The sequence below is a fragment of the Nycticebus coucang genome, chromosome 16, assembly GCF_027406575.1.
Source record: "Nycticebus coucang isolate mNycCou1 chromosome 16, mNycCou1.pri, whole genome shotgun sequence".
Lineage (NCBI taxonomy): Eukaryota > Metazoa > Chordata > Mammalia > Primates > Lorisidae > Nycticebus > Nycticebus coucang.
Window position 1 is genome coordinate 60,147,052 of NC_069795.1, and position 25,518 is coordinate 60,172,569.

The 25,518-nt window shown below is 37.4% G+C and overlaps 1 pseudogene; it reads right to left on the reverse strand.

Annotated features, from left to right (window-relative positions):
• Positions 1–2,754: 2,754 nt before the first annotated feature.
• The window catches only part of LOC128567445 (60S ribosomal protein L10a-like), a 97,113-nt pseudogene continuing 74,349 nt past the window's right edge, over positions 2,755–25,518 (reverse strand).

A 25,518-nucleotide genomic window follows, 5' to 3' on the forward strand; every position in this document is an offset into this window, starting at 1 on the left:
ACTTCTAATCCTTCTACTTAAGTTAAAATAGTCACCTTTCATTCTAGGGTGTGTGTATGTGTGTGTGTTTTACAGTCAGCTACGCTCTTCATATCCTATTCTTTCAGACCCCTATCAATCCATACACCTTTACAGACAGTTACATTTATTCTGTTAACTTAATTGTTTCTTTCCATTAAATTTAACCTTTATTTTAGATCACTATTCTGACCTATAGCCAAATTTTTACTCAATTAATTCAATCAAGATTCAGAAAGTTTGATTCTTTAGGGCCCTGGAAAACAGGAAACCAAAGTGAATGAGATTCAAAGTAAAAGGCAGGTGGCAAGATTTAACTGAGTTATCAAAATCAGTTATTATAATACCCCTTTCTCTATATTAAGGACGTCTCCTGCTATATTTATCCATGATCCACATCAGCTTTCTTTTTTTTTTTTTTACATATTTGAGGTTTTTAATTTTTTTACTTTGTATGCTTTTTCATTGTGAATTTTTTTTATTACTGCCGAAGTAATGGTCATATGTTTTCCAATTTTAAAAATTATTTCTCTGGGTGGCGCCTGTGGCTCAGTTGGTAAGGCGCCGGCCCCATATACCGAGGGTGGTGGGTTCAAGCCCAGTCCCGGCTGAACTGCAACCAAAAAATAGCTGGGTGTTGTGGCGGGCGCCTGTAGTCCCAGCTACTTGGGAGGCTGAGGCAAGAGAATCGCTTAAGCCCAGGAGTTGGAGGTTGCTGTGAGCTGTGTGATGCCATGGCACTCTACCGAGGGCCATAAAGTGAGACTCTGTCTCTACAAAAAATAATATATATATATATATATTTCTCATGAAGTAATTAGAGCTAATAGGAGAAAGAAACTCGAATGGGTATAGGAAAAATCAGTTTTGGAAAACAGAATTAGAGAAAGAATGAACTTATATTCTCTAATGATCTTGAAAGAGTGAGTATAAGGGGTGGAATAAAAGTAGAGTGGAGAGAAATGTTAAATATATATGGAGCTATAAAGGTTTTCAAACAATCTGATGGTGTAGGATATGATATACTAATCATGCAGTTAGAGTTTCAAACAAAAATTGTCCAAGGATGTTAGCCTAGTACCACACCAACCTTATTCGTGGTAATTAAGTGCTACCACTTCACCTCTGTTACCCGCCAGATGTCATTTTCTCCATTTACTTGAGAGATTCCAGTTCAGTGACAGCCATAACCAATTATTCTCTGCAGAGAATAACCACCACTAGGCTTTTCAAGGATGCCAGAACTCCCTCACGAATGCATTTCATATAGTCTTGGTAAAGGGAATGTTCTGTGGACCCTCTGGAGGATAAAGTTAAAATGATCTTACATGAGATAAATCAGCCTTAGTATTTGATCTCTTTAAGTATATGGATGCTTACTTTCCTCTACCATAACCAGGGAAGTTCTAGAATTTCACCTTCATTTACTGTAGTATTCCTTTGGGCTTGGATTTCAATCTGTTAGAATCACTACCAGGCACTCTAACTAATGCGTTGAATCCAGAATCTCAACTTAGTACATCTGTGCAAACATTTTAAGTTAACAATATATTCCTTCCACCTTGATCCCAAACTCTTAGAATCCCTTTTCATGGACGTTCTTAAGGTTTTTGTCTTTATGAATTGGCAATATCTCACAATTTGGGGGCCACATTTTCCGGACAGTTAATAACTTCTTTTAATAAACCTCATCTCAGTTATATACAGCTGAAAGAAAATGGGTGGTTATTACACCATGCTGCCTAGAAATCTCAAGTAAATTTATCATTTCATTATATACAATTTTTCCACATTACCACACTCAACAGTATTGCTAAACTTTCTTCTACTGCTCCAAAACTTTTTCTTCAGCTCCAATAATATTTTCTCAACTTTTCTTTAAACCCTTGAAGGCCATCAGACGTCTATTAGCTATCTTATTAAGACTCTTCTATCATCTGCCTGGACCTAAAGCTGCTGCCACATGTTTTGGGTTTTGTTACAATAGCACCCTGCTTTCAGGTATAAAGATATGTTAGTTTTCTGTTATCACATAACAAACCACCTAAACTTAGTGGCTTAAGCAAACAATAGCCACTTTAGTATTACTTCTTATGATTACTTCTCAGTTAGTGGCTGGGGCTCCAGTCATCTGAAGGCTCATTCACTTGTCTAGTTCCTGGGTTGGCAAAATTCAAACAATTGGGAGCTCAGTTTATGTTCCTGCTCCCTGAGGATCTCTTTCTCTGAGGTACCTTGACATGACCCCTTCAACATGGTGGCTTCAGGATGGCCAGATTTCTTATATGGTAAGCAGCTCATGATTCCCAAAGTGAATGTTCCCAGAGAGAAAGGCAGGTGAAAGGAGTATTACTATAGTGTTGCTTTCACCATATTCTAACAGTTGAAGCAACCGCGAAAGCCCACTCAGATGGAGACAAGGTGACACAGGCTACATTCTTAATGGGGGAATGGCAATGTTTTGGAAAGGCCTGTGTGACTGGGAATGCTGTAGCTATTTTTGAAAATACAATATTTCCTCTATGTGTTCTCTTCTATGTAGAGCATTTTGAAGAAAATATAAATCTAAAAGGCAAGGTAATTAGAAATATAGGTAAGTAAATCTTTGTAAGGCTTGTAATATCACTTTACAACCCATTTATATTATATTTGTATCATACTGCATTATATGGGAGAGTCACAACATCTGGTGACTGAGAGACTGAAAGCAAAGATTACTTTTTTATTTTGGCAACATTAGGATTTATCAGAATATGCCTTAATTGGGCGCTGGGGCTTGCTTGTGGCACTCTTAATGTACAAAACCCAGACATTCTACCAGTTCTTGAGGAGTGACACCATGAAGTTAACAACCAGGAAAATGCTGTACACCAGCTCATCATCAGTCATCTTCACATGGCCTATGGCCACAGAAACACTCTGGAACTTGACTGTAGACTCCACCTCATCAACTTTGCCACCATGTTTTCATTGTGTGTCAGCAGTGAGGGAAACTTGCCAGCCTTATTTAGTCCTGGGCCAAAGGATTCATGGGATCTACTTGATAAGAGACTGTAAGGCCAAAAAGACATCAGACTTCTTGGCCAGGTTCTTGACCAGCTTCTTATTTTTGTTGAGTTCCTTTAGCACCTCAGTGTATGTGTGGGTTATGTCCACAGCCTTGGCCTTGTCACAGTGCTGCTGGTCTGCCAGGATACGCACAGAGAACTTGGGGTGGGGGGTGGACTTAAGCCTGTTGGTGCCAGAGAAGCGTTTATCCTTCTGAGCATCATAGTTTGTCAAGCTGATCTGCAGCTCCACTTACCAAAAACCTCCCACACTTGCACTGGCTCCCGATCAGCACACCCCACACAGGCTTAACTTTAATCAGAATGAGGAGAATTCTTCCAAAGCATTCATTTTACTGTCTACTTTATGGTTCTTTGCTAATAAAGTTCTTCAATCAAAAGAAGTTACTCACTTAATGGGTAAATAGTAATTTTTACTGCTTAAAGAATGAGATGGATTTCTTCAAAATAGCTTCCTGAAAAGAACTAAATTAATGTAGAAATGGACAGAATCTTTGAAGGAAATGTAAGGAGATTGAAACTGTCCACACTTCCTGTTTATGATGAAGAATTGACTAGCCATTGGCAGAGAGCAGAGGAAGTCTTTTTTTTTTTTGCAGTTTTTGGCCAGGGCTGGGCTTGAACCTGCCACCTCCGGCATATGGGGCCGGCACCCTACTCCTTTGAGCCACAGGTGCCTCCCAGAGGAAGTCTTTAATTTAAGTTCAGATTTTCCCAGAGGGCTAACTTCACACTTGGTGAAATTAAAAAGCCTTCACAGATAAGCAACTTGGCTACTTTGAATGAACATCACTACCACACAAACTTGTTAGTTACACGATGGGAAACTGTAGTTATAGAATAGTGAAGTATTAACAGTAGTGATTAAGATACTCTATTTCAAAATATTATTTGGGAAATTGCCTGATCTGAGTTGGAGCCAAATTTGTTTGTGTGGACTAAAATAATTTTAAAACTTCTTCTGAAACAAATTATGTGCACATATGCACATACATGTAATTACATATCATATGTAAATATATAGTAAAAATACATTTTATTTATGTTTTCTTCACATAAGATTTTTAAAATAAACATAAAACATTTAAGTGGTCTTATTTTCATCTATGTTACTATAGCTAGTTCTTAGCTATTTATAATAAAGGGGAGTAAAAAATAAACATAATTGAATCCATTAGTAATTCAGAAACCAATTGTCTGAGCTAATCCTCCAAGAACTTACCCTTCTAAAGCTACTAAGTGTGACAAAATGTAGGTGCCTTTTGCATCAACAAGACAGCCTTACTTATAGTGCAGGAACCAGCAACCCCCCAAATTTCAGGAGCAAAAAAAAAAAAGACAACAATTTATTGCTACCTAATCAAGGTTTGCTGCAGATCTTGGCAATGCTCCAGGTCAGCTCTCCTCCCATTTGCCAATTCAGAGTTGGAGTTCCATGTTAACTGCATGCTTCCACAGTCACTGGGACAGACCAAGGACAGGCTGGAGAACTGAGCCCCAGAAATTTTGAATACTTAATATTTTTAAGTGCACATCTCTTCTGCTCCCATCTGATTGGCTACAGCAAGTCACATACTTCAAGGAGGGGTGGGAAAAGATAACCAAAGTGCCCAGAAAAAAGGAAGCCACACATATCAGTAAGCATTGTATGTCCTCCTTGCTCCTTTTCTGGTCCCTGTCCACTTTCTTAAAACATGATCTACAAAGAAAATGAGCAGTAATGTTTCAGGATATAAAATCAATGTCCACAAGTCAGTAGCCTTTGTATACACCAATAACAGGATGAGAAACTAATTAAGAACACAACTCCCTTCACCATAGTCTCAAAGAAAATGAAATACCTAGGAATATACCTAACAAAGGAGGTGAAGGACCTCTATAAAGAAAATTATGAAATCCTCAGAAAGGAAATAGCAGAGGATATTAACAAATGGAAGAACATACCATGCTCATGGATGGGAAGAGTCAACATTGTTAAAATGTCTATACTTCCCAAAGCAATCTACCTATTCAATGCCATTCCTATCAAAATACCAACATCGTACTTTCAAGATTTGGAGAAAATGATTCTGCGTTTTGTATGGAACCGGAAAAAACCCCGTATAGCTAAGGCAGTTCTCTGTAACAAAAATAAAGCTGGGGGCATCAGCATACCAGATTTTAGTCTGTACTACAAAGCCATAGTGCTCAAGACAGCATGATACTGGCACAAAAACAGAGACATAGACACTTGGAATCGAATTGAAAACCAAGAAATGAAACTAACATCTTACAACCACCTAATCTTCGATAAACCAAACAAGAACATACTTTGGGGGAAAGACTCCCTATTCAATAAATGGTGTTGTGAGAACTGGATGTCTACATGTAAAAGACTGAAACTGGACCCACAACTTTCCCCACTCACAAAAATTGATTCAAGATGGATAAAGGACTTAAATTTAAGGCATGAAACAATAAAAATCCTCCAAGAAAGCATAGGAAAAACACTGGAAGATATTGGCCTGGGGAAAGACTTCATGAAGAAGACTGCCATGGCAATTGCAACAACAACAAAAATAAACAAATGGGACTTCATTAAACTGAAAAGCTTCTGTACAGCTAAGGAGACAATAACCAAAGCAAAGAGACAACCTACACAATGGGAAAGGATATTTGCATATTTTCAATCAGACAAAAGCTTGATAACTAGGATCTATAGAGAACTCAAATTAATCCACATGAAAAAAGCCAACAATCCTATATATCAATGGGCAAGAGACATGAATAGAACCTTCTCTAAAGATGACAGACAAATGGCTAACAAACACATGAAAAAATGTTCATCATGTCTATATATTAGAGAAATGCAAATCAAAACAACCCTGAGATATCATCTAACCCCAGTGAGAATGGCCCACATCACAAAATCTCAAAACTGCAGATGCTGGCGTGGATGTGGAGAGAAGGGAACACTTTGACACTGCTGGTGGGACTGCAAACTAGTACAACCTTTCTGGAAGGAAGTATGGAGAAGCTTCAAAGCACTCAAGCTAGACCTCCCATTTGATCCTGCAATCCCATTACTGGGCATCTACCCAGAAGGAAAGAAATCCTTTTATCCTAAGGACACTTGTACTAGACTGTTTATTGAAGCTCAATTTACAATCACCAAAATGTGGAAACAGCCTAAATGCCCACCAACCCAGGAATGGATTAACAAGCTGTGGTATATGTATACCATGGAATACTATTCAGCTATTAAAAAAAAATGGAGACTTTACATCCTTTGTATTAACCTGGATGGAAGTGGAAGACATTATTCTTAGTAAAGCATCACAAGAATGGAGAAGCATGAATCCTATGTACTCAATTTTGATATGAGGACAATTAATGACAAAGTTATGCGGGGGGGAGGAAAAGCAGAAAGAGGAGGGACGAAGGGAGGGGGGTGGGGCCTTGGTGTGTGTCACACTTTATGGGGGCAAGACATGATTGCAAGAGGGACTTTGCCTAACAATTGCAATCAATGTAACCTGGCTTATTGTACCCTCAATGAATCCCCAACAATAAAAAAAAAAAAAAAAATGGTTAAAAAAAAAAGAAAATGAGCAGCAAGGAAATTGAATTTCCAAACCAAACTCAGAACTATTAATCTACCTGTTTTCTATGTTGAATCTTTAGAAGTCTCTCATCTGACTAGGATAGGACTGTAAGAGTTATTTCCTGAGTTGGAGATAAAACTAAGAAATCAGATAACAAGAAATTACTTTCTTTTCTTCCTGTTTTCTGTGCCTATTTGATGTTTATCTAATTTGAGATGCTCTGAGACCCAATCTATCTAGATTAAGGTCTGTCCTAAGAAACATCTTGGATCCAACATGGGGATGGATTCTTAGATTCAGGTAAATACTACCTTTGATAGTCTCGGGGAAAATGATATTCATTTGGTAGAAATAGTTCATTCTCATTGGTTATGTAGCAGGCCTTAGTAATCTTTTCACATGCACCTACATACACTATAGGTGAATACATACAATGTAGGAATTACTATATAAATAATGTTTATAATATTTGATATGTAGAGATAGATTTATACCTCTAAATGACTGAATCAATTGCACAGATGGATAATTTACCCATTTGAGCTGAGTAATTTTGGATTCTGTAACCACATTCAGATTTTTACAAAGTGTAGAATTCAAAGTCCGTTAGAAATGAATTTCTGTAATGACTCAAAAGGTATTTATGAAGATAACTGTATATCTGGAATATATTTTTACAAGAATAAAGACTAACACTAGTTGATGCTATTTAAAAAGGGGTAGTGGAATCAGTTTCCAGCTGGAAAGGACTTCAGAAAGCAGAATCTCTAACTTCCCCCCCATTTTAAGAACATTACTATCTACAACAGCATACAGTTGCCTCTAATATAGAGAACTGCAACAAGATGCTAGCAATTCTTCTCTAGTAAAAGCGCTTATGCTAGCTATATATAGAAGGACGAAGCCAGTTCCTTTTACAAACTGACCTGTTCTTTATTTTTGTTGTTATTAAGAACACATAACAAAAGGCCAGTTATTCTATATTGAGTGTAAAGACTGGGTACAAAGCAGGAAATTACATAGATGAAGTATTTTAAAAATAAGTCTGTGAATTATATGAAATAACAAAAGAGTGTGCTAGAGATTAATAACTGGGGATGAGAATCTTTGAAAGTGAGTAGTCTCCTTTGCTTATAATGTTTGTGTCTCCTTCCGTATAAACTTCATACACACTCCTGCTTCAGGGTAGGCCACAGATTTTCTTAGCAACAAGATTAGGACATTTTAATCTCAGGCAATTTATTGTGTATAATGTGCCAGCTTCTGTGTTAGGTTGACTATTCCTTATCTGAAATGCTTGGGACCAGATTGTTTTGGCTTTCAATTTTTTTTTTTTTTACAATTTTAGAATATTTATATTGTGCTTAACAGTTGAACATTTCTAATCTGAAAATCCAAAATTCAAAACATTCCAGTGAGCATCTTCTTTGAGCATCATGTTAGAGTTCAAAGTGATTCAGATTTGAGGGCATATTTAGATTTTCAAATTAGGGATACCCAACTGTAGTTACTTTGGATAAACAACAACAGAAAAGTAACATCCTAGATGTACTGAGAGCTGTCGTGGTCCAGAGGATGGAGCATTAATTCTATATGTGAATCTTAGAAGGCTTCACGGTAGGTATTTAAAGTAGAAAGAATTCCAATAGGCAGAGAAGAAAAAGGAAACGTTCTAAGGAAGAGCAAGTAAGTGCACAGACACAGGGAGGCTGGAAAGGGGCCGGACATGTTCATCCCCCGGGCAAGTGGCTGCACACATAAGGACATGGACTTCCTGTTCCCCTTCTCCACTACCTATTACTGTCTAACATACCATACACATACATTGTTTGTTTTTCTGTTCTATTAGAATACAAATTCTATTATGACGGGGATTTTTGTTAGCACTATTCCATCTTCAGCACCTACAAAACTATCTGGCAAATGGTTGGCTCCCCAATATTGAACAGATTAATCAAAGATGATTAAGAGGGGCATTGATGTGATTTAACTTGTATGTTGGGAGGATAACTCACAAGGTGCTATGGGGGTAATTTGGAGAAGCTGCAGATTAGAGGCAAAAGAAAGTTGAAATACTAACAAAATAACTTTGTGTTTTAAGCTAATCACAATTGAAGATAGGAGCATACCTTTGTTACTTGAATCCTTTACTGCTGGCTTCTTGCATATGTCTGGAATATGTTAGACATTTGATAAATTGATAGATGGATGAATGGATATATAATTAAGATTTATAAGTACTTTTTAGCTCTTAATTTTATACTATTTATTTTACCTTGTCAAGGGGCTATGCAATTTTTCTAATAGAATTATAATTAGGGGAAAGAAAGCAAGTACATTTTTTTCTTTATTTTGAAAGAAGAAAATCCTTGAGATAAATGCAGTTTATCCTGGCCAATCAGGACTATTGAAAAGTTGTAAGAATAAGAAAGTACAGTTGGATATTCAAGTTGCTTAACGTTTTAAAATCAAAATTTTGCATTACGCATGATATTGCAATATTGGAAAAAAATTTTTCCTCTAGAAAATTATGCTTAAGGATGAATAAAAGTACTATCATAGAAAATTAATAGATTATAAGGGCAGTTATCAGATCCTATTTTAAAGTTGATGATTATTCCATTTACTTAACTTCCCAGCTCTAATGTGAAGATACCACTTGTCTATTAAAACACTTAGAAACAGATACATTCTATTTGATCTTTCCAAACTACTGGAAAGTTATCTAGAATCTTGAACTATGACTTAGGGCATTTAAAGTTTTACATTCAGCTGCAAAGATTAAATTGTAAATACAAATTTTCATACATATGAGAGCATGTCTATCAGATGAATCCCTTACAAGTGAAAGTTCATGGGGACATTGATTTTAATATGAATGATTATTGCTAATTAACTTATACTTTATACTAATGTACACTACCAGCATATGAGAGGAAAACATGCCTAGTAGTTCCTTTGTTAGCTAACTCTACATTTAATCACATTATTGATGTACTACTAAATAATATGCTCATTGTTGAAAGTGTTCTCATGTGCTCCTTTTTTCTCTATCCAAAGTGTGAGCTCTTATCCACTGATAACATTCTGATACACTGAATAAATTTGGCGACTTATATATTAAATGAAATCCTCTTTAAATTTTTGTCCTCCCCATATTTAATGTTGAAGCATAAATCCCCTGCTCTGTTATTTTTTTTTAGGCATGGGGGTGAAGAAAAATGAAAGGCAGAGGGAGACATCAGTGAAGATAGGGTGGAAGTAGGCTGGAAATTAAAAGTTAAAAGCTTTTATTGAACTACTGTATTGTGAAGAATATCTATTATTTATTGAGCACTACTTATATGCCAGGCACTGTTGTAAGCACTTTACATGAACTATCTCATTTAATCCTTACAGTCACCCTCTCAAGTAGGGATTACTGATTTCTCCTTTCTTTCTTTTTTTTTTTTTGTATTTATTTTTTTTATTGTTAAATCATAGCTGTGTACATTAGTGCAATCGCCTGTACCCATTCTAAGATGCACCATAGATGTGGCCCCACCCATTATCCTCCCTCCACCAAAACCTCCCCCCTCCCTTCCCCTTCCTGGGACTTTGAGGGTTGGAAAGAAATAAATTATTCAATGACATTTTTGTGAAAGTATGGAAAGGCAGACTATTCAACACCATTGAGGTAGGTGTAGAGATCACTGTAATGGGGTCTTGCAGTGGGGTGGAAAGGTTGGATCCAATTCAGAATACAGTGTAGGCAAGTGGGAATTTATAGCCAGAGATCAGGGTAAGGGTCAATAGATGGAAACTTATTAAAAGGAAATGAGGGGTAAGGGGAAATTCTAGCTAAATCAACTTAACAAAATTCACTTACATTTATTTAGCAGTTTTTGAATGTAAGGGATCATTCTATGTAAGTGCTTTGTACATATTACTTCATGTAATCCTCATAACAGCCTTGTGAGGTACGTGCTATTATTAACCTCACCTTTTAGATGAGCAAACTGAGCTCAGAGAGTAAAATCTCTTCATTAGTATCACTAGTTGTGAGAGGTGAGATGAGAACTCCTGTAGTCTACTTTAAGTGACCACACTGCAGTTCAAGTACAGGCAAGATCACTTGGCTGGGAGTCAAAGAGCATGAATTTGGAGTTGTGTCTCAGCTCTGTCATGAGTGAACCCTTAGGGAAATGTTTTCACCTCCCTGGACCTTTTTTTCCTCATGTGAAAGGAGGACATGGATGATTTCTGGATGATTCCTGGGAGCCTATTTATGCTAACATTTTAGAATTCCTCAGATGAAAGAGCTGAGGGAATTTGCTACTTCTGATTCATCATTTGTTGAGGACAGTCTTAGACTTGAGTAGCCATGTTATCCCATAGCCTCTTACATCCAGAAGATGCTCAGGTGTTGCAGTGTAGTACAACATGCTTCCTCAACACATGAGGTGCCTTTGCATTTCTTTTTATTTTTAATAGACAGAGTCTCTTTGTCGCCTTCGGTAGAGTGCTGTGGCATCACAGCTTACAGCAACCGCCAGCTCTTGGGCTTAGGTGATTCTCTTGCCTCAGCTTCCTGAGTAGCTGGGACTACAGGCGCCTGCCACAACACCTAGCTTTTTATGTTGTTGTTTTTGTTGCAGTTTGGACGGGGTCAGGTTCAAACCCACCACCCTCGGTATATGGGGCCGCTGCCCTACTCACTGAGCCACAGGCGCCACCCTGCCTTTGCATTTCTATAGGATAGGACTCCACAGACCATTGCATATTGACATTTGTAAGATATTATAAGGAGATACATAAGTCCCTACTGCACATATGGGTGGAACCTCATAAAAAAATGTACCTCTTAAATTTGAAACAGTTGAAAGCCATATAGGTCATCTCCTGGTAAGTTAAAGAAAAGTAAAGCTATAATGTAAAGCACACATACTTTCTCAGAACAACTTACTTCAGTCATCCAACTTGCACTTTTAAAATCTCTTGTGTAGATAGACTTGTAGCCAAGTACTTGAAGATTTTTTTCAACATTTTATAAAATAAGGGAACATTGAGGCATTTTTGCTGACAGTAATTTAAATATTCTACATCTTCTCTTCTTATTTTGAATTGAATGCGATTCAACTAAAATGATAATTTAAAATAAATAAATTGAGAACTTTGTATTGTACACCTCCTTTCTCTTATGGACACTTGCCATATTTTAAGACTTCTCCATGAGTTCTAAAGTAGATTTTTAATCTACTTTAACCTTAGTGCTTGTCTTTTCCGCTTGCATGTGTAGTAGCGGCTGCTTTTTATGAACTTTCTTCTTTCTAACTTCCTTACTGTAGCACCTGTCACCATGTCTCTCCCAACCTCTAGCTGCACACACACACTTACACACACCTGTACACCCACACATCATCTGTTGTTCTGGGCCTTTGTCACTTCATTGCAGAATCCTAAAAGATGTTTAGTTAGGAAGTGTCATAAACATGTTTAAATTTTGGATGAGGAAGGATAGAAGTAAAAATAAGATCCTTTCCATTTACTTTTACACATTTAAAGAGTCCAAATTAACTTGGATTCTATTTCATGGAAAATAAATTTAGAATACCCAACTTTCTTATGTGCTCATTTTTTTAAAGCTTGTATTTCTTCATACTACCTATGAGATGGTAGAGTGTTGAAAAATAATTTTAGAAGGAGAAAAATAAAGTGTGTCTTTACATTGAATTATTGAATGTGCCAAGCAGTTAAACTTTCATCCTTACTGGTGCCATAATACTCATTACAGAATTCTCCACCCCACAGATTATTATCAGGTGGATATTTTTTCTGTTGGCCTGTTTCCTTAATTTGATGTTTACCATGTATATTGGTCAGAGACCTCATTTTTCTGTGAACATTGTAGAACACCTAGACATATTTGTGAAATTCTGCATAAGTTATTCAGAGAACCTTTGTGTTCTCCCCTATACTGTTCAGTGTTCCTCAAATCTTTTGAGCTAAAAATGAATTGTAGCAAAGAACTCTAAGCTGCTTTGGAAGAAAAGTGATGAGATTTGTGTAGCTTTTGAATCTATGTATAATCTTTCCTCCCTCTCCTCCAAGCAACTAAGATACAAATGGCACATTCTTTTAAAAACCAGGCTACAATCAAAAGCAAACATTTATGTCTTTCTCTTTAACACACAGATGGTGCTCATTCTCTTTGATGTGTTACCCATTCTGGGTCTGTGAGGAAAGCATGACGACTCTTCCAAGTGCGCACCACTCTTGAATACAAGTGCTTTATCTCTATGAACAAGGAAAGTCTATTTCTGAACCTACAGTTTCTCCTCATCTTCACACAAGCAACACTCTTTTCCTCCATGTGATAATAGTTAGCTCTTCCCATTTTCTTACATCTTTTTCTCAGGACATGAGCAGATTTCATATTTTTGGATCTTTTACTTGTAATAATACATGATCTTTTCAATCAGTCTTCTCCAGGGGCACATAAAGTCTTACCCATCTGTTTCAGTTCATGGCAGTCCTATACGCACACTTTCCTCCTCACGGCCTTGAACCTCAACAGTTGGTTCATTATCTGTAACGTGAGCTGCTCACTTACTACCCAGGGATTTTACATCTTTGTTCTCTCTTCAAGACCAGTCATTCCTTCTCTATAATATATCCTTCCTTTGATTGAACTGGTATTCCTTTCTTCTTTCATTGATCTTCTGAAAAATCCATGTTCTGTTCTCCTAGATGGAATATAATGCTTCTCACTCTTAGACTTAATATCCAGCAATAATCTGCTTTATTATTTACACTGCTATCCTTTTCACAAGTATGCCCTTTTGCCCTCCAAACCTTTAATAAAGTATATAGCCTACATTCTTGTTTCCTCTTTTATTTTGTGCATACCTCTATTGGCATCTTCTGCTTTATCTCTTTTTTTTCTTCTTTGCCTCCAAACTGTTAGTAGAAACTCCTGGATTATCCAGGCTTCTGAGAATTTAGCTATTCACATCATCATCACCACCACCATCACCACCACAGGTTGATGTTTCTCACATCTTATTCTCACTGTGTTGATCTCATCTAGGATCTGGGTGGCTCTGGAGGCTTGGGCTCTCAGACTGGCCCCAAGTGATCTAGACCCCACCATACCTAGCTCAGTACTCCCGGTGTGATTGATTCTTCCCACCCAACTAATAAAATCTGAGGTCCTCACTAATATCTTTACCACTTTATAGCTTGTGTTGATTGCTCTGGCCTTTGAACTCCTGTCATTTCTGTGTTCTGTATTATAGGTCTTCAGTCTGTCATCTATAATTTCAGAAAGTTTTTCTCAACTTTTACTATCAAGTCAGGTTTTTCCTAACTTTCCCATTTTGCATCCAAATCTGAACTGAACTCCTCATTCTCACAGTGTTATTTATAATTGTTAGTTTTCTCATTTAATATGAATATTTGTCACTGTAGAGATAGTTAATGTGCTTATTTATGGATTCTGTACTAAATCCTGCTGGAGGTGCTTTATGAGTGATATGTATATAGAATAAATACATATCACTTTTCTAAAAATCCAAAAAGTTTTGAATTCCAAAAGGCATTTGTTCCTAAGAGTTTCAAATGAAAGATTGTGGACCAGGGAGGCGCCTGTGGCTCAGTGAGTAGGGCGCCGGCCCCATATGCCGTGGGTGGCGGGTTCAAACCCAGCCCCGGCCAAACTGCAACAAAAAAATAGCCGGGCACTGTGGCGGGCACCTGTAGTCCCAGCTGCTCGGGAGGCTGAGGCAAGAGAATCACATTAAGCCCAAGAGTCGGAGGTTGCTGTGAGCCGTGTGACGCCACGGCACTCTATCCAAGGGTGGTACAGTGAGACCCTGTCTCTACAAAAAAAAAAAAAAAAAGAAAGATTGTGGACCGAAAGTGATTTGGGCATATAGTAATAACAGATCAGCAGGTAGGTTATATACCTGCAGTGTGCTGGATACCATAGGAGATAAGGAGAAGTAAAAGCTTAAGACAGTCTTCCCACTTCCATTCAAACTGCCTTGTTTTGTTCTTTAGCTGTTTGAAAGACAAGCCACATAAAAGCTTATAAATTCCTTGAGGGAAGTGGCCCATAAATTCTTTTATATCCCATCAATAGACTGTTACTAAGGTTGAGGTTATTTCAGAGGATTGACTCTTAATAACTTCCCATCTGGTCACCTCTGTAGAGCCCAGTTATCATAGACACAGAACCAAAATTCCCGTCAGATCTTAAGTTAGATATGCTAAACATGCGAGGCGGAGCAAGATGGCAGCCGAGTAACAGCTTCCTTGCATCTGGGCACCGTGAGTCTGGGGAGATAGGACTCCAGGCATCTCTGGCTGGTGGGAACTGCCTATCATCACTCCTATGAGGATACAGGGAGTCAGCGAGAGACTTCTGGACCCCAAGAGGAGGACTAAAACAGTGGAAAACCGGCAAGTGGTCGCGTGTGTTCAATCCGTCTAAACCCGCCCACAACTGTAAGTTCAGTAGCAGCGAGACTGCAAACCAGAAAGGCCTTACCTGTGAACTGTTTTGATGTCCTTGGACTTGGCACTGAGTTGAACTGCCTTGGGGAAGGCCTGAGCGGGAAAGCGGAGAACTTTGGCCGTTGTCTAGGGCCCCAGTCTGAGCCACTGAGCCAGACGGAGCTAATAGTGTTTGGCAGTGGGTCACACGGATCCATTGTCAGTGATCTGCCCCGGCAAGCTCCGCCCTCAGGGTCGCAGAGCTAGAAACGGGTGGGAGCTGGTAACCCAGCAACCAAGTAGCCTAAGGGTGGGGTCTGAGCCGCCTTGCAGCCCTAACCCTCAGGGGCAGAGTGAGACCGGTTTTGGCACACTGGGTAAGTGGATAGCCACTTCAACAGCAATTCCAGCGAGAAAGCTGGGAAAGCTTCTGCTCAGCAAGTTTACAAGTTCAAAGTGCCTTTTAAGTAGGCTGAAGAGAGATTTAGGGTGTCTACCTGCTGGGGTTTGAGAAATCAGCAGCCTCCAGTCGTATCAGAACTGTGACTAACATCTCATACCCCAGAAGACCACGTGTTGCCCAGACAATATTCAATAACATATACAAACTGCTTTATTTTTGGTTGTGTATTTTTTTTCTTTTTTTTTTCTTTGGTTGTTTTATTTTGTTTGTTTATTTTGACGTTGCTGATGTTCTTTTGTTTTTTTAATTTCAATCTTTTCCACACAGATCCCTTTTTCTTTCTGAATTTTCCTAGTTTAATTATAATTTCCCATTGCTGCCTTTTTTAATAACTTCAACTTCATTTTTGCTAGTGTTTCTACCGATATCATTTGGTTTTTGACCCAATTTTATCCCCGTAAAGTTTTCTGTTTGCTTGTTTTGGTTTGATTTATAGCATTTTTGTCTTTCCTCTCTACTTGGTGGAGGTGGGGTACTGTGTCTGATCAGGTTAGCAAAGAGCTGCTGACCTCAAGGGAACCACGCAACTGGGCACCCCCAGAAGGTGGGGTTTTTTAAGGTTGTGTCAAAGTACCCTACTGTACACCTATATTGCCCTGTCTCCCTCTTTCTGTGCCTCTCTTCTTTTTGTCAATATTCCTTATACCCACCCCCTCTCCTTTCTCTATCTTTCTTTTTTTCTTATCACTCGGTCCTCCTTTCTTTCATCCCCTTTTTTTGCTCTTCAACCTTCTCACCCTTCTGGTCCTGTAACCCTTAGTCCACAGGCACAAGAACTTAAAGAGCAAGAGGAAGTGAAAGGAAAATTAGGGCAAGGAAACAGATAAAAGAAATCACTCATGAGGAAGAATCAGCAGAAAACTCCAGGCAACATGAAGAACCAGTCCAGAACAACCCCACCAAGGGACCATGAGGTAGCTACTGCAGAAGATTCCACCAGTATAGAAATGTTAGAAATGACAGAAAGGGAATTTTGAATACACATGTTGAAAACAATGAAAGAAATGATGGAAACAATGAAGGAAATTGCTAATAAAGTGGAAAATAACCAAAAGGAAATCCAAAAACAGAATCAAATAAGAGATGAACGATATGAAGAATATAAAAAGGATATAGCAGAACTGAAGGAACTCAAACAGTCAATTAGGGAACTTAAAGATGCAATGGAAAGTATCAGCAACAGGTTAGACCATGCAGAAGAAAGAATTTCAGAGGTAGAAGACAAAGTTCTTGAGATAACTCAGACAGTAAAAGAGGCAGAAAAGAAGAGAGAGAAAGCAGAACGTTCACTGTCAGAATTATGGGACTTTATGAAGCGTTCCAACATACGAGTTATAGGAATTCCAGAACGGGAAGAAGAATGCCCCAGAGGAATGGAAGCCATACTAGAGAATATTATAAAAGAAAATTTCCCAAACATCACCAAAGATTCTGACACACTGCTTTCAGAGGGATATCGGACCCCGGGTCGCCTCAACTCTAACCGAGCTTCTCCAAGACACATTGTGATGAACCTGTCCAAAGTCAAGACAAAAGAAAAGATTCTGCAAGCTGCCAGGAGTAAGTGCCAGTTGACCTACAGGGGCAAATCCATCAGAGTTACCACAGACTTCTCTAATGAAACTTTCCAAGCAAGAAGACAATGGTCATCTACCTTTAATCTACTTAAACAGAACAATTTTCAGCCCAGAATTCTGTACCCTGCTAAGCTAAGCTACAAAATTGACGGAGAAATCAAATCATTTACGGATATACAAACATTGAGGAAATTCGCCACAACAAGACCAGCTCTACAGGAAATACTTCAACCTGTTCTGCACACTGACCACCACAATGGATCAGCAGCAAAGTAATAACTCAGAAATTATAGGACAGAACCTAACCTCCACACTGATGCAAAAGATAAAACTAAGCAATGGACTCTCACAAAATAAGACGAATAGAATACTACCACACCTATCAATTATCTCAATAAATGTTAATGGCTTGAATTCCCCAAAGAAGAGACATAGATTGGCTGACTGGATTAAAAAACACAAGCCATCCATTTGCTGTCTGCAAGAAACACACCTGGCTTCAAAAGACAAATTAAAGCTCCGAGTCAAGGGTTGGAAGACAATTTTTCAGGCAAATGGAATTCAGAAGAAAAGAGGAGTTGCAATCTTATTTTCAGATACATGTGGATTTAAAGCAACTAAAGTCAAAAAAGACAAAGATGGTCACTTTATATTGGTCAAGGGAAAACTACAACAAGAAGACATTTCAATTCTCAATATCTATGCACCCAATTTAAATGCTCCCAGATTCTTGAAGCAGACCTTACTCAGTCTGAGCAATATGATATCTGATCATACCATCATAACAGGGGACTTTAACACACCTCTTACAGAGCTGGACAGATCCTCTAAACAGAAATTAAGCAAAGATGTAAGAGATTTAAATGAGACCCTAGAACAACTATGCTTGATAGACGCATATAGAACACTCCACCCCAAAGATAAAGAATATACATTCTTCTCATCACCCCATGGAACATTCTCCAAAATTGATCATATCCTGGGACACAAAACAAATATCAACAGAATCAAAAGAATTGAAATTTTACCTTGTATCTTCTCAGACCATAAGGCACTAAAGGTGGAACTCAACTCTAACAAAAATGCTCGACCCCACCCAAAGGCATGGAAATTAAACAATCTTCTGTTGAATAACAGATGGGTGCAGGAAGAAATAAAACAGGAAATCATTAACTTCCTTGAGCATAACAACAATGAAGACACAAGCTACCAAAACCTGTGGGATATTGCAAAAGCAGTTTTGAGAGGAAAACTCATCGCTTTAGATGCCTACATTTGAAAAACAGAAAGAGAGCACATCAACAATCTCACAAGGGATCTTACAGAATTGGAAAAAGAAGAAAAATCTAAGCCTATACTCAGTAGAAGGAAAGAAATATCCAAAATCAAATCAGAGATCAATGAAATTGAAAACAAAAGAATAATTCAGAAAATTAATGAAACAAGAAGTTGGTTTTTTGAAAAAATAAATAAAATAGATAAACCATTGGCCAGACTAACTAGAAATAGAAAAGTAAAATCTCTAATAACCTCAATCAGAAACGATAAAGGGGAAATAACAACTGATCCCACAGAGATACAAGAGATCATCTCTGAATACTACCAGAAACTCTATGCCCAGAAATTTGACAATGTGAAGGAAATGGATCAATATTTGGAATCACACCCTCTCCCTAGACTTAGCCAGGAAGAAATAGACCTCTTGAACAGAACAATTTCAAGCACTGAGATCAAAGAAACAATAAAAAAGCTTCCAACTAAAAAATGCCCTGGTCCAGATGGCTTCACTCCAGAATTCTATCAAACCTTCAAGGAAGAGCTTATTCCTGTACTGCACAAATTATTCCAAAAAACTGAGGAAGAAGGAATCTTCCCCAACACATTCTATGAAGCAAACATCACCCTGATACCAAAACCAGGAAAAGACCCAAACAAAAAGGAGAATTTCAGACCAATCTCACTCATGAATATAGATGCAAAAATTCTCAACAAAATCCTAGCCAATAGATTACAGCTTATCATCAAAAAAGTCATTCATCATGATCAAGTAGGCTTCATCCCAGGGATGCAAGGCTGGTTTAACATACGCAAGTCCATAAACGTTATCCACCATATTAACAGAGGCAAAAATAAAGATCATATGATCCTCTCAATAGATGCAGAAAAAGCATTTGATAAAATCCAGCATCCTTTTCTAATTAGAACACTGAAGAGTATAGGCATAGGTGGTACATTTCTAAAACTGATTGAAGCTATCTATGACAAACCCACAGCCAATATTTTACTGAATGGAGTAAAACTGAAAGCTTTTCCTCTTAGAACTGGAACCAGACAAGGTTGTCCTCTGTCACCTTTACTATTCAACATAGTGCTGGAAGTTCTAGCCAATACAATTAGGCAAGACAAGGAAATAAAGGGAATCCAAATGGGAGCAGAGGAGGTCAAACTCTCCCTCTTTGCTGACAACATGATCTTATACTTAGAGAACCCCAAAGTCTCAACCACAAGACTCCTAGAAGTCATCAAAAAATACAGTAATGTTTCAGGATATAAAATCAATGTCCACAAGTCAGTAGCCTTTGTATACACCAATAACAGTCAAGATGAGAAGCTAATTAAGGACACAACTCCCTTTACCATAGTTTCAAAGAAAATGAAATACCTAGGAATATACCTAACAAAGGAGGTGAAGGACCTCTATAAAGAAAACTTATGAAATCCTCAGAAAGGAAATAGCAGAGGATATTAACAAATGGAAGAACATACCATGCTCATGGATGGGAAGAATCAACATTGTTAAAATGTCTATACTTCCCAAAGCAATCTACCTATTCAATGCCATTCCTATCAAAGTACCTACATCGTACTTTCAAGATTTGGAAAAAATGATTCTGCGTTTTGTATGGAACCGAAAAAAACCCCATATAGCTAAGGCAGTTCTTTGTAACAAAAATAAAGCTGGGGGCATCAGCATATCAGATTTTAGTCTGTACTACAAAGCCATAGTGGTCAAGACAGCATGGTACTGGCACAAAAACAGAGACATAGACACTTGGAATTGAATTGAACACCAAGAAATGAAACTAACATCTTACAACCACCTAATCTTTGATAAACCAAACAAGAACTTACCTTGGGGGAAATACTCCCTATTCAATAAATGGTGTTGGGAGAACTGGATGTCTACATGTAAAAGACTGAAACTGGACCCACACCTTTCCCCACTCACAAAAATTGATTCAAGATGGATAAAGGACTTAAATTTAAGGCATGAAACAATAAAAATCCTCAAAGAAAGCATAGGAAAAACACTGGAAGATATTGGCCTGGGGGAAGACTTCATGAAGAAGACTGCCATGGCAATTGCAACAACAACAAAAATAAACAAATGGGACTTCATTAAACTGAAAAGCTTCTGTACAGCTAAGGACACAATAACCAAAGCAAAGAGACAACCTACACAATGGGAAAGGATATTTGCATATTTTCAATCAGACAAAAGCTTGATAACCAGGATCTATAGAGAACTCAAATTAATCCACATGAAAAAAGCCAACAATCCCTTATATCAATGGGCAAGAGACATGAATAGAACTTTCTCTAAAGACGACAGACGAATGGCTAACAAACACATGAAAAAATGTTCATCATCTCTATATATTAGAGAAATGCAAATCAAAACAACCCTGAGATATCATCTAACCCCAGTGAGAATGGCCCACATCACAAAATCTCAAAACTGCAGATGCTGGCGTGGATGTGGAGAGAGGGAACACTTTGACACTGCTGGTGGGACTGCAAACTAGTACAACCTTTCTGGAAGGAAGTATGGAGAAACCTCAAAGCACTCAACCTAGATCTCCCATTCGATCCTGCAATCCCATTACTGGGCATCTACCCAGAAGAAAAAAAATCCTTTTATCATAAGGACACTTGTACTAGACTGTTTATTGCAGCTCAATTTACAATCGCCAAAATGTGGAAACAGCCTAAATGCCCACCAACCCAGGAATGGATTAACAAGCTGTGGTATATGTATACCATGGAATACTATTCAGCCATTAAAAAAAATGGAGACTTTACATCCTTTGTATTAACCTGGATGGAAGTGGAAGACATTATTCTTAGTAAAGCATCACAAAAATGGAGAAGCATGAATCCTATGTACTCAATCTTGATATGAGGACAATTAATGACAATTAAGGTTATGGGGGGGAAGCAGAAAGAGGGATGGAGGGAGGAGGGTGGCGCCTTAGTGTGTGTCACACTTTATGGGGGCAAGACATGATTGCAAGAGGGACTTTACCTAACAATTGCAATCAGTGTAACTGGCTTATTGTACCCTCAATGAATCCCCAACAATAAAAAATAAATAAATAAATAAATAAATAAATAAAAAAAGAAAAGACCAAAAAATCAAAAAAAAAAAAAAAAAAGATATGCTAAACATGTTGACACTTCTCATTAATACTGTGTCTGAGCTAACCGAATGGGTCTGAGGAAAGGGCTGCTTCTGCTTCAGTGACCCTCTGATGGTTCTCCAGAAGGCCTCCCTCTGTATGACCAATTCTAGGCTGGGTCACCCACACGTTAGGGCCAGTCCATTTTGTTCAGGGAATAGTAATTTATGTTAACCTAAAATAATAAGTAAATGTTTGATGTTCATTTAAATATTTGTTTAGTTGATACTTTAAAGTTTTTACCTATTTCCTCTCCTGTTTTTCCAAAAGTACATATTTAGGTCTCTGTTTTAAATAATGGAAATGTGCATGTTGTAAGAATGACTGACTCCTTTTACTATCAAGTCAAGAAACGTCATCTTGCATTGGTGTTTACCAATCCCACACTAAGTAGATGACTGATTATTTGTAGCTCTTAGCATGTATTAGAGACTAATAGAAAATACCCAAACTCTGTTTGTTTTTTGCCTCATGGAGTAGTATATAATAAGATAGTGTCCCTATGTAACAATTAAATGCTGACACTGCAGGGTGAGTTGAACACATAAGAAAAATCCTTGACTCATTAGCAAAGCAACATACATCCACTAGAAAGCTTTTCCACGTTTTCTATCATCTGCTTCACTTTCCCATTGAAAACCACTGGTGTTAAAAACCTTCATTCCAGTCAGTGATGCTTTGGTTGTGCTTAACTTGTAAACCAGAGTACCCCTCAAAGTACCTTTATGTGGATCATTTACGACTTTAGTGCCTCTGTGTGGAAAATGCCAAATTGGGATTATGAATATGTCTCTAATTGAAACAAAACTGCCTTTTTGGGTTTTATATTTACAAAATTGGTGTTCCCTGAAAGTTAATATTAGCAGGTTGTTTCTCTTTCATCTTCTTTACCATGACTAGGTTATCTGCCTCCAGAAAGAGAAACTTCATGTTACTTATATTTTCTTTTTTCCTACCAGAAAAATGTAAAAAAAAAAAAAAAAATACCATTCATTAAGTTTAAGATTCCCAAGAAAAATACATGTAATTATTAACTAAATATATTCAAGGGATAATCCTGCAAATTTATAGAGTCCTTTCCATATTTCATCTTCTACCTTTCTAGTACACACTTAATAGGAAAAGTAGATTATTAGTAAGGAAAGTGATATTATGCATTTAGTATATTGCCTAGTGTTTTAGAATCTAATGTTCAGTATTGAAGGTTTTAAGAGATCTTTTCTTGTTTTTTATTTTTGGTTTTTTTTTTTTCAAAGAGCAGTATAATTTATTAATCACGTAGGTATTCTTAACAGAGTGTTTTTTTTTTTCCCAGTGCTGTGAGTTAAGGGTCAGCAGATCGCTTTGAAATTACTTAGTTATTTTTGAAAAAGATATGAAAATGGAGTTTCTGAAACAAGAACTAAGTTAATATATGAAATAGGGTAGCATTTATAAGGAAGTACACATTAATATATCCTCACCTTTTAAAAAAAGTTTTTAAACAAATATCTAATTGATATTTATTGTAAGTATAGCTCCAAAAGACATGAAAGCAAGAAGGAACTTAGATACTAGATTAAAAACAAAATTTGGAAAGGACCATATTAATGATCTCTAGAGAGGAATTAGATTTGGTTCTTATTTTATGTATTTTACTGTGTAAGAATTTATTACACATCTAAGCTGGCAATTGGATGATTTTGTTTTTTTGGCATGTTATCTCTGAGAACACATCTTTTCATGGGGTAGTATGTAATAATGTGATGGTGGGTAATATTTCTGAACTTTATGGCTTGGAGTGCAAAACTGTGCTTGATAAAGGAAAGGCAGTTAACATTGTTGAGGATGTTTGAATGTGTGGATGAAATCGTATTAACAGCCAAACCTCTGAATTAAATGTTTACCTTGTGGAAAAATTAGGTGAGAAAGTGTTATGAGTGGGTAATCAGGCAAGACAGCATTAGGGTGGGGGCTGAAGAGCAGAATGCCCATTGTAGCAGTGAGAGCATAGCATTCTGATGTCAAAATGTGTAGGTATTCATTAGCTAGGGAAAATAGTGCATATGAATATATAATTATTTAATTTGTGCCCTGGAAATGAGTAGGATTTATGATTGGGTGTATCTTAGATTTTATGCAGGTGTCTAGTTTACCTGCAAATAATTTTCTATCACCCTTATTACCTGTCTGCTTTAATTAGATGTGTTGCTTTGTATACATACTACAGTTTTGGTAAAATATCACTTTCGTGTGTATTTTAATATAAGGATTAGGCAAGACCATAAACCAAGGTAAGAAATTTCATTAAAATGTGTCAAATCAAATTTCACTTTGAAAAATTAAAATCTAGAATGTATTCTCTGTGGACATAATTAAATTTATTTACCAATGATAAGAAGGGATGCTGCCTTCCTCTCGGATAAGAGAATTTTCAACAGCAACTAAGCTGTTATAATTCTGTGGTAACTTCAAAAAAAATTCAGGGCTACCCTGTGGGAAAAAATATTCAATATTATTCTATCTTGCAAATAAACCTCATGATTTAAGTCTGTGTTTGAAAAGTTTTCCATGAGAACTTTTTCTCTAAGCATTTCTTAAGGGCCCCTTTCCCATTTTTGATACTATAGAGGACTTGACATTGCATTTTAAGGTACTGTACTAATTAAATCTCTATAAGGTACAAACAATCAAAAAGAGAGGGCAAATGCCCTCTGAATAAATTTTTTATAGAACTATCCCACGGCAAATGACCACTGTCTGTTCAGTCCTGTCGTAGGGCAGATGGGAAACTCTCTTTCTCACAACTGTTTGCAAAAAGCCTTTGTTTTCCTTTAATTGAAGCCCAAGAAGAAAGTAACGTAACTTAGTCCACAGCTTCTAATTGACTGGTACAGATGAATGTAAATTAGAGCAGGTGGCAAAGCCAGTCAGTTCTGAGCATCGCCAATTTTTCCCCTCAGTTTTATGCCACTTCCTTTCTCAGAATGTCCATTGACTTCCCACTTTTCAGTCTCCTGCCTTCAGTTATGAAGAGATTGCTAAGACCAGCAGTTTTAGAGGATGGTTTAAGACAAAGACTTTGGAATTACATAAACATGAATTCGAATCTCAGCTCTGTGGACTTCAGAACATTGCTCGATCACTGGAGCACTCTAACCTTCAACTCTCTCACCTGAAGTATGGGACAATGATAGTATTATTGCCTCAAAGGCATAGTGTAAGACTATAATATCTCCAAATTATCTTGAACAATGCCTATCATATTAAAAAAAAGTGGTTATAAAAAACTTGGCTATAATTATGCTTTCAGGAAAATACAGTCATGTTGATATGTTAAATGTCTGAGACATTTGAAATTGAAGACTTTAGTCTGAAATTGTATAATAAAAAAATTTTAAAGGGATTATCAGCTAATGCATCAGGCAGGGGGTAAAGGAGGAATCTTTCATCAGTCCTTACAAGTTATAATTGTACTTTTACCTAAGAACCTTTTGCCTGAGACCCTCTCCTTCAGTCAATCTGTACATGACTCTTGAGTCCTAAGAATCTAGAACTTGCTTTCATGGTGTTCACTCTCTTCTCTTGAACCATTTTAACCTATCTCTGCCCTGTTCTTCATAGGTATTCAGATTTCAAGGTTTCTGGTGTGACTGGCACAGGTTCCCCAATATAATCTAATACCTAACACATCTTTGGGGACCCCCTAACTAAAAGAGTTACCAAACCCCAAAAAGGAGTCCAGCTAGGTTTCATCACTCACAGCACAAGGAACCATTTATTGAGACAACTAGGATTGCCAAGGAAGAGAGTAATTTTAACATGAAAGATGCCTAATAGTCTCAAATGCATCTTCCTGACCAACTAACACAAGGGCTTTTATAGTGAGTTGTG